At 42.6% G+C, this 10,892-nt stretch overlaps 1 protein-coding gene across 5 annotated transcripts in view; it reads right to left on the reverse strand.

The window, feature by feature from the left end:
• The window catches only part of LOC115175821 (myocyte-specific enhancer factor 2D homolog), a 35,397-nt gene extending 25,047 nt beyond the window's left edge, over positions 1 to 10,350 (reverse strand). For all 5 annotated transcript variants that reach the window (XM_029735356.1, XM_029735353.1, XM_029735355.1 and 2 more), the window contains exon 1: positions 10,164 to 10,350. The gene's annotated coding sequence lies outside the window, so the exon portion shown is untranslated. The remainder of the gene's footprint in view (positions 1 to 10,163) is intronic.
• Positions 10,351 to 10,892: the final 542 nt, after the last annotated feature.

Consider the following 10,892-nt stretch of genomic DNA (forward strand, 5'->3'; position numbering starts at 1 on the left):
TCAGGCAGGCTGGTCTGAAATAGACTGCTCCAGGTTGCTGAGACCTTACAGAGACCGCCTCATTATCTGTCGAGGGCAGGCCTTCCGTCACCTTGGTTCAATCGACCTTCCTGGATGTCTTCTTGAAACGTCAACTGGGTGCTTTCGCACCCTGTGAAAATGTCCTCTGATTAAGAGAGAGTGCGCAATCAAGCCAGGCTAGGCATCTGTCAGTTTTGGAGTGGTGTACAGTAATTAGTGGCAGTGACCTTTTAGCAGATTACACATTGGTCAATGAAATGTGGGCAAAGTCCTAGAATGAAGGCCAGGGCCATCATGCCTTGAAAAGGAGGAAGGTGGGGGGAAGCTTATAATACTCCTTGGTTATCTGACTCCAGCTAATGGAGGAGGGATTCCTCAATGTTTCACAACGGAGGATAGGTTGAGTAAATCTCAGTTCGGTCATTTTTCTTGAGTCTAGGTTCAATGGTTTGCAAAGACTTTGCTGGATTCCATGCAGAGAGCTGCTCAGAGGTAGAGGCCTGATGGGTACTATTTTGAGACACAGTTAACCCCTTCTTGATCACCCACACTTATCCAACTAGGCCTGTTGCTTTATCCACTGTAACCTCTCCTCATATTCATTTCATTATGGCTCTCTCGAATCTCTGGAATTTCCCTTGTCACCTCCCTCTCCTTTGACCTTTTCTATTGATGGAGATGATCTCCTCATGCGGCAGAAATCCCACACTCCAGGGCTACATGACAATGGATCACCATTTGAGTCCTGTCACATTGGCTTCATATTGCAAACTGTTGCCGAGGAAAGAGCATTCACAGGTCCTGTCAAGCTGACATGTTGCAGCCAGGTTTACTGCTACTAAGAGCAGTCAGGTCTAACACAATAGCATGGCAGAACGTGACAGGTGTGAACTAAATTGTGTCAAAAAAGTGAGTTCCTGGTGTGTCAACGAGTGACCATAAGAGTACATGGTGAACAGTATTACACAGGGATTTGTCTAACATTGAAATCCTTGGGCGGGTCCAAACAGTGTAAAAAACATTTGATAACTTTTTCGGGATGGAAAACCTTCAGTGTAAATGACTAAACCAGATATAAAGTAAGTAGAAAAGATAATGACCCTATATATATATATATATATATTTTTTTTAGAACAATCTTTGAGAACTAGCAAATCACCCAAATAAAAGCTACAGTCATGGAACATTTTAAATGTATTTAACAGTATGTTCTGTTATGTTTCAGCAAAAGAACCAACAATAAGCCATGGCAAAATGCATAGTGTAGTATGATCTAAAATAAGGACGCGCGACCAAGAGGTTCTAGCTCCAGCCTGTGTATTAACCTAACCCACGCATGTCATACATAGGTACGGATACCCCTAAGGGACATCCTACTACATCTTCCCCTCTCCCATGAACAACAACTCAACATGCATAACCACTGAAGCATAACTGAAATGCAATTTGGAAACCAGTATTATTCTCCAACATGCTACTTCACATCCTGAAACAGCAGGACAGCATCTTTCTGGGCGAAGTAAAGGAAAACAATGCTGGCTGGCATTCAGACATTAAACTCAATGGGGAGGTTGTGTCATTTAAACTAGACACTGGGGCAGCAGTGACAGCTATCCCAACTAGGCTGTATAGCTATAGTAGAGATGGCCCTTTGCTCTCTACAAACAAAAAACTGTACAGGCCCAGTAATAAGATATTACCAGTGGTAGGGCACTTGGTGATTAAACTGGAGAGTAAAAGACAAAAGTGCCATCCAGCCCGTCTTCGTCATTGACTCTCTAGCCAAACCGTTGCTGGGGCTGCCAGCAATTGAAGCATTGCAACTCATTGAGAGAGTGCGCGAACTGGAGGACCCAGGTGAGGTTTTCACAAAGAAATTCCCAAAAGTGTTTTCTGGTCTAGGAAGGATAGAAGGGGACTACAAAATCCGCCTGAAAGAGGATGCTGTCCCCTATGCCCTTACCACCCCCCGCCGTGTGCCTATCCCTTTATTGGCCAGAGTAAAGGAAGAGTTGGGGAGGATGGAAGAAATTGGGGCGGTGTCTAAAATAGAGAGTCCCACAGACTGGTGTGCAGGGATGGTAGTGGTCCCAAAAGCCAATGAGGACATAAGGATCTGTGTGGACATGACTAACTTGAATGAGGCACTCTGCAGAGAGAGACACATCTTACCATCAGTGGAGCAGTCACTGGCTCAGTTGGATGGCTCACAAGTCTTCACAAAGCTGGATGCCCGCTCAGGTTTCTGGCAGATACCGCTGTCATCAGAGAGTAGGGCGCTCACAACGTTTATAACACCGTTTGGCCGTTACTGTTTTGCCATTTGGAATCGCTTCCGGTCCTGAGCATTTCCAAAGACGCATGTCCCAGCTGTTAGATGGGCTGAGTGGCGTCATAGTCCACGCGGACGATGTGCTCGTGTGCGGAAGGGACAGAACAGAACAGAACATGATGTAAGGCTCACAGCCGTTCTGACCCGACTCCAGAAGACTGGCCTGACACTCAACGAAAAATTCACTTTTGCACAGTCAGAGGTCTTGTTCTTGGGACACAAAATCAGTGCAGCTGGAATAGAGCCGGACCCGGAGAAGATCAGTGCCATCACAGATATGCCCAGACCCCAGAACGTGGCTGAAGTCAGGACCTTCTTAGGCATGGCCACATATGTGGGTAAGTTCCTCCCACAGTTCTCAGATACAACCAAACCTCAGAGACTTACTAGCCAAAGAGAATGACTGGTCATGGGGTCACATGCAACAGGTAGCGTTTGACAAAATCAAAGGAGACCTGGCCTCACAGAGAGTGCTGGCCCAGTACCGTCCCCACGCTAAAACAAAAGTATCAGCAGATGCATCATCCTTTGGGCTAGGGGCGGTCCTCACACAGATGCAGGACAACATGGAGTGGCGTCCAATAGCATACATCTCCCGAAGCTTATCCGACACAGAGCAAAGGTATGCTGAAGTGGAGAAGGAGGCGTTGGCTATCACATGGGCATGTGAAAGGCTCAGCCAATACCTTATTGGCCTGCAGTTTAGAGCAGAGACTGACCACAAACCACTGTTGGCTCTGTTAGGGACAAAAGCACTGGATGACTTGCCTCCCAGAGTTCTGCGCTTCCGCCTCAGATTACTGAGGTTCACCTACAAGATGGTGTATGTGCCAGGGAAGGCACTGATCACAGCAGACGCACTCTCCAGGGCCCCAATTAAATGTCCATTATCAGAGGAGGAGCAACGTCTAGAGGGTGAGGGACAGCCTACCTGCATCTCAGACCAAACTGCAGCAGATCGCAGAAGAGCAACGAGGTTCTAGCTCCAGCCTGTTTATTAACCTAACCCACGCATGTCATACATAGGTACGGATACCCCCAAGGGACATCCTACTACACATAGAATTGCAGGAAAATATTTTAAACTGCAAAATGTTCTCTCAGCTCCATGGCAGAATATGTAGAATCACAGGAAGTGCTTTAAAAACAGCAACATTTTCTCTCAGCTGCATGGCAAAAATGTGTACAATCTGCCTTCTTAACGATACAAGATCCAACAAAGTTGGACAAAGAGGTGTAGCATCTGTTGTTCCCAGCAGCATTCCCCAAAATACTCATCATCTTCCTGATGCATAAGGACTAATATCCTCAGAGCTCCTGTACCTCCGGTTCAACCAGACAAATTAAAGTAGAGGAACTGTTTTACTACTGTGGCCAACTTTAAAATGCAAACAAGCCAGGCCAGCCAGCCTTTATCTCAAATCAGTAGTGTAACTTGTGGGAGCTACTGTTCCTGCTTCTGTTGAATATGTGGTGAAGAGAAATAATGTTTCCAGAGGAAAATTTACTTTTTGACCAACATGGCTAAAAGAAAAATTGCCAAAAAAGCTAATTGATATAGGTTGGTGGGGAGGTGTTTAACAGATGTAAAAATACAATGAACAAAAATATAAATGCAACAATTTCAAAAATGTTACTGAGTAGTTTATATAAAAGGTAAATCAGGCGATTGAAATGAATTCATTCAGCTCTAATCTATGGATTTCACACGCCTGGGAATAAAGAGATTAATTTGTTGGTCACAGATACCGTTTTAAAAAAAGGGTAGGGGCGTGGATCAGAAAACCTGTCAGTATCTGGTGTGACCACCATTTGCCTCATGCAGCGTGACATCTCCTTTGCATAGAGTTGATCAGGCTGTTGATTGTGGCATCTTGTCCTACTCCTCTTCAATGGCTGTGAGAAGTTGCTGGATATTGGCAGAAACTGGAACACAGCATCATACTCGTTGATCCAGAGCATCCTAAACATGCTCAATGGGTGACATGTCTGGTGAGTATGCAGGCCATGAATGAATTGGAACATTTTCAGGTTCCAGGAATTGTCTACAGATCCTTGCAACGTCGGGTCGTGCATTATCATGCTGAAACATGCGGTGAAGGCGGTGGATAAATGGCACAATAATGGGCCTCAGGATCTCGTCACGGTATCTTGGTGCATTCAAATTGCCATTGATAAAATGCCTTTGTGTTAGTTGTCCATAGCTTATGCTTGCCCATACCATAACCCCACCATGGGCACAAATTTGAGAGAAATAAGCTTCTTTTGTTTTTCAGCTCATGAAACATGGGACCTTACATGTTGCGTTTATATTTTTGTTAAGTATACTTGACTCGTGAAGTGGTCGTCTGTAACAGCACATTCTCTAATAGCCTTGGGCAGTATACCTTACATCAGGGTATTTGGAAATAACCAAGGGATGGTTTTACAATATCATAAATACTACTTCTTTGAAGTTTTCCGATACAAATATTAAAATGTATCTATTTTTTAAGTAAGCATAAATACCTGCAGTCAACTTGTTCAATGCGTTAGGAGAAAAAGCAGATTGCGTTCTTATTTCACCTGTCACATTATATTACATTAACGAGTTTACTTAGTTCCCCAAAACAGTTGAGCCAGTCAAGTGTTTGGTTGGCACAACAGGAGAAAGCGGAAGGTGATTCCAGCTGTGCATTGACAGGGGTTGCGTTTTATATTGAAAGTCAGTGATTTTTTGCTTCAATAGAGTGATAAAGGACGTGCAACTATAATTTTCCTGCACAGAAAATAGATTAGTGCAACACATTTGGCAGAAAATAGCTTATTTTCATCAGATGACAGAAGTCCAACGCTATTTGGCTGGCAGCCACACAAGGGAGCTTTCAATGAAAAAGGAAGGTATTTTTTTGGGCAAAAACGATGCATGTCCAACATATTTCTAATGTTTAGGCCTATCATAGAAAGAATGTAGCCAACTACATTTCCTAATGTTTTGCTTTGAGTTCATCTTGAATTTTTACCAAGAACAGTTGTCTGTTTACACAAAAAAATACCAGAGAAAAATAGATACCCATCTGTCAGAGTAGTATCTGCTGAACGAGCAGAAATTTCAATAAGAAGCATTTTACATCTGCGTTAACAATAAACAGCAAGAATAATTTTTTCCTGCGTGAAAAATGTAGAATTATGCATCGACACTGGGCTTGGGCGGTATACCATACAGTGCATTCGGAAAGTATTCAGACCCCTTGACTTATTCTACATTGTTAGTCTTATTCTAAAAAGGGATTACATATAAAAATTCAATCTACACACACACACACACAATACCCTATAATGACCAAGTGAAAACAAGTTATACAATTTTGTAAATGTATTAAAAATAAAAACAGAAATACCTTATTTACATAAGTATTCAGACCCTTTGCTATGATACTCAAAATTGAGCTCAGGTGCATCCCGTTTCCATTGATCATCCTTGATATGTTTCTACAACTTGATTGGAGTCCACCTGTGGTAAATTCAATTGATTGGACATGATTTGGAGAGGCACACATATAAGATCCCACAGTTGACAGTGCATGTCAGAGCAAAAACCAAGCCATGAGGTCGAAGGAATTGTCCGTAGAGCGCCGAGACAGGATTGTGTCGAGGCACATATCTGGGGAAGGTTACGAAAACATTTCTGCAGCATTGAAGGTCTCCAGAAATACAGTGGCCTCCATCATTCTTAAAATAAAGACATTTGAAACCAACAAGACTCTTCCTAAAGCTGGCCACCCGTCCAAACTGAGCAATCGGGGAAGAAGGACCTTGGTCAGAACCCGATGGTCACTGACAGAGCTCCAGAGTTCCTCTGTGGAGATGGGAGAACCTTCCAGAAGGACAACCATCTTTGCAGCACTCAACCAAATCAGGCCTTTATGGTAGAATGGCTCGACGGAAGCCACTCCTCAGTAAAAGGCACAACAGCCCGCTTGGAGTTTGCCAAAAGAAACCTAAAGGACTCTCAGACCATGAGAAAAAAATATTCTCTGGTCTGGTGAAACCAAGATTGAACTCTTTGGCCTGAATGCCAAGCGTCACGTCTGGAAGAAACCTGGCACCATCCCTACGATGAAGCATGGTGGTGACAGCATCATGCTGTGGGATGTTTTTCAGTGACAGGGACTGGGAGACTAGTCAGGATCGAGGGAAAGATGAACGGAGAAAAGAACAGAGATCCTTGATGAAAACCTGCTCCAGAGCGCTCAGAACCTCAGACTTGGGCGAAGGTTCACCTTCCAACAGGACAATGACCCTAAGCACACAACCAACGCAGGAGAGGCTTCGGGACAAGTCTCTGAATGTCCTTGAGTGGCCCAGTTAGAGCCCAGACTTAAACCTGATCGAACATCTCTGGAAAAACCTGAAAATAACTGTACAGCAACGTTTCCCATCCAACCTGACAGAGCTTGAGAGGATCTGCATAAACGAATGCGAGAAACTAACCAAATACGGATGTGACAAGCTTGTAATGTCACACCCAAGAAGACTCAAGGCTGTAATTGCTGCCAAAGGTGCTTAAACATAGAACTGAGGAAAGGGTCTGAATAATTATGTAAATGTGATTTGTTTTTACTAAATTTGCCAAAATTTCTAAAAAACTATTTTTGCTTTGTCATTATGGTGTATTGTGTGTAGATTGCTGAGGGGGAAAAAAAACAAATTATTAATTTTAGAATAATCCTGTAATGTAACAAAACGTGGAAAAGGTCCAGGGTTCTGAATACTTTCCAAATGCACTGTATATACCATATAACAGGGTATTTGGAAAAAGCCATGGGATGGTTTCTCAATACCGTTGAACTATTTTTCAAAAGTAACTACAAAAACAAATTGTATAAGTAAATACCTGCAGTCAACTTGTGCAATAAGTTGGAGATAAAGAACTCTGCGTTCTTCATTTCAACCTGTCACAATTTTTCATTATCAAGCTTACCGGTAGTCCCCAGTCACGTAGTGTTTGTTTACAAGCACACAACGACGAGAGACCGGAGCCTTGTGAGTCACTCACTGTTGTGAAGCATGCACCAGGTGATCTAATATATGTATGGATATAATATATGTATGGAATTCACAACTAAATGTTTGCCAGCTAGATATCTTATAACTCCTAAGTTAATTGTATAAAATGTGCTAAATGCTCTGCAGTCTCATCTGATCTCGAAAGCCAAGCAGGGTCAGTTGGGTTTGAAAACCGCGCCCCTTGTGTGCAGTGACAGTATTACTGAATATCTTGGTATGCCAGTCTGGACACCACCCAAGCCTAGTTAAGAAGACCCCTAACTTAATTTGCTAAGTGGCTGAATTAATAAGGTGACAAGTTCCAACCTGTTTAACTTCATGAGCTGGATTACCTGTCTTTGCAATTTGTTTATTTTCCTTTGTGCTCATTAGCATATTTAGCTAGCATACGCCATGGAAATTCTCTATTACTTGTGCAATTTTTGGGGGGGCATTCTGGTAGACGCCCAATAGGCTTTTTTTGCGGGTTATTTGGCACCCCTTTGTGTACTAAGCCGGTAATACCGTAAATCCTGGGGTGAGAGAAGTACAGTAGGGGTGCCAGGGCATTCATACTTCTTGTGCATCGCTGAGCAGCGCAGAACTGTGAAGGAAGTTGTCAAGTAAGTAAGTAGGTGTTTATACAGGACCTCCCGCCCTCACCTACCTTCAACCAATAATGTCAATGCAGAGCTATACAGAGCCCTCAGAATTGTTAAAACATTTGAGAGGCGTGCGGCACGGAGCTCCAATTGGCCACTGCGTCCCTCCGGAGGTACCTGCAATTGTGTCACACCATCCTTCCCGTGCCTCCGACCATATTTTTTGATCAAACATAAATTGTCTCTTAGAATGGCTTGTGATGATGTGTTCAGAAGGTTGGAAGTTCATTGGTTTCTGGTAACAGCTTGAATGTGTACGCCATTGTTTATATATATATATATATATTTCCCATGAATTCAACAAAATCAAAAGTTGGTATAAGTCTGGGTGATGTTTTGTGTAACAAACTATGTCATACTGTAAGTAAGGCTTACAATAACTTGGGTTATACGAGTATATTTTCAAGCATTGATAAAATGACTATCGGAGTCTACATGATTGTGTCCTTCAGACTGGCCCCAAAGCACAAGGCTGTGTCTGGCCTACTTCTACCCGAGCAGCAGCATTAGAATCAGACTAAGAACCGGATCCCTTGGGACCCTCCACACAACATAGCCGCCAATTTCCAAGTCACATGACATTAAAATGATTAACGTTCCACTACGAATCTAATTCAAGGCCCGGAATCTAATATTAATGTCTGCTGATGCATCAAGAGGTTATGCATAAGCTAAAGGGTAAGTACAGTATTTAGGTGGACTAACAGCTAGGGAATCCATACCCTCTGTTCTATGGCACTGCTCACTTTGCTACAGAGATCTGAGCAAATTTTCCACATGAGATAACATCTGTTATATTTGAACAGTGGTCAAGGCCTTCAAAATACTTTGAAAGACCATCTCTGCATAAGAAGCTTTATACAAGAAGTTTCCCTTCAAAATGTAATAGGATTTATTAAAGGTATGCTGTGTGAAGGTATACAAATCTAAATATGTAGGCCCCTATGTGCAGTACAGCATGCACATAGTATTATATGATCTCCAAACCCCAGCATCACAAATTAGTGATTTGTTGTTTGTTTTAATAATCACATGCAAAGCCAGTACATCAAGGTGCAATAATTACATGAGAGAGATTTGAGAGGTATAATGATTTTAAAACGCAGAGAGATTTGAAGTATAGTGATTATAAAATGCAAATATTAAAAAAAAGGTTTGAAAGTTTTATCAGCGTGCACTGACATCTGTTTTTGCCTTTGATAGCTAGCCTACCTGAGTATTTCGTCACTAACAGCTACATTGAAGATGAAAGTATGACTGTTAATCGAGGGGAAATATATGGTCTACAGTGTGCAGCCTGAAGTGTAGCCTATTATTTTCTATGAAAAAGAATTGTCAAAAAAAAAAAACTGTAATAGCAAGCCAGCCTACTGTAGGCACAGACTGACAGACAAGTCAAAGACGGACAGACATTCTGATGGCGCTTTCAAGCCAACTGGGACCACCGGGGGGGCGAGGTCAAATCATGACGTCAGTGATCTTCAGGTCGGAAAGTTCATGTTCTACAAAGATGCCCGAGTTGTCAACTTGGAATTCCGAGTTGGACCACCGTTCAAAACGATTTTCCCAGTCGGAGTTCGTTTTTCCCCGTTTTCATAAAAGCACTGAAGTCGGAGATTTCCGAGTTCCAAGTTATTTTGAACGTGGCAAGAGACTGACAGTCAGACAACAAATCCGCTGTGACAGCTCGCTCTAGCTCTATTGTTTTGGTTGTGGCCCTGTTGTCAACATGCGCGCACCTCAACCGTTATAAACCGAGGGCTTTCACCGTTCACACCATAATGGAGGGTTCATATGTCGTCTAGCGAAGGTGCTCTTTTAGGCCATTTCACAATCTCTGGCGAAGCCGACCGACAGCCATTAGTCTACCTTGCTTGCCAGCCTCAACTCTTCCGACAAATACAACCCAACCATCAAGTGCCATGACTGCGACTACTGAGCACACCAATTATAATAATAATTTTAAAAAACAACTTAGGGGGCGAATAATGTTGTCAATACAAATTTGCCTATTAGGCTATCCTCTGTCTAGAACGGTTTGATTAAAACAATACAAGCACTCTTGTTCTTACGAGGGGAAAAAACGAAAACGCAGGAAGCAAATGTAGAATTCCACTTACCCTGAAATATTACATCCACAATCGTGTGAAAAGATAGAGGAATGGTTTAAAATAGAGGTATAATGAAAAGACGATGCGCTATAATCATGATCGACGTCTCAATTTAGATAAATCCACTCTCCCCTTCTCCGTAAAATGTAACTATTCCGTTCAGCCAAACGATACAATGTAGCTAGTGCACAACCTACGTCATTGACACAGTTCATGAGTGACTTGTAAGAAGCCAATAGAAAACTGACACTCCAGCATCAAAGCCAATCACAGTATAAGTTACTGTAAATAGGAAGGGCATGAAGGAGACGGGATGACGGCCATGTTCTACAAGGATGTTTGTATCCCTCCGCTTCTGTATTTACCTTTTGCATGATTTTGCATGTGGGTAAAATGTCACTGTGTGTATAGTCGAATGGCCTACCTCCCCGTGTTCATGTAGAAGACCCGTTAGCTGTTTTACAATTATGTGGTTTACAGTTAGGACATTAGTATACCTACAGATTGTTGGGAGAATCTCAATTGTATACTCATCACGTCCTCTCTCCTTCTTAAAACCCATTGGATGAGAAAGCCAGAGGTCCCTCCCCTCTGACCTTGTCCTCCAATGAATTTTGAAAAGGAGGCAGGAGAGAGGACTCAAGGAGTATGCAATTGAGATTCTCCCCTAGTCTTTGAGTTGACAGCAAAGAAGTGGATATGTGGACACTGGAAAAAACAAAAAACCTCTGTGAAGTC

Source organism: Salmo trutta, chromosome 36 (assembly GCF_901001165.1).
Source record: "Salmo trutta chromosome 36, fSalTru1.1, whole genome shotgun sequence".
In the NCBI taxonomy this organism is placed as follows: Eukaryota; Metazoa; Chordata; class Actinopteri; order Salmoniformes; family Salmonidae; genus Salmo; species Salmo trutta.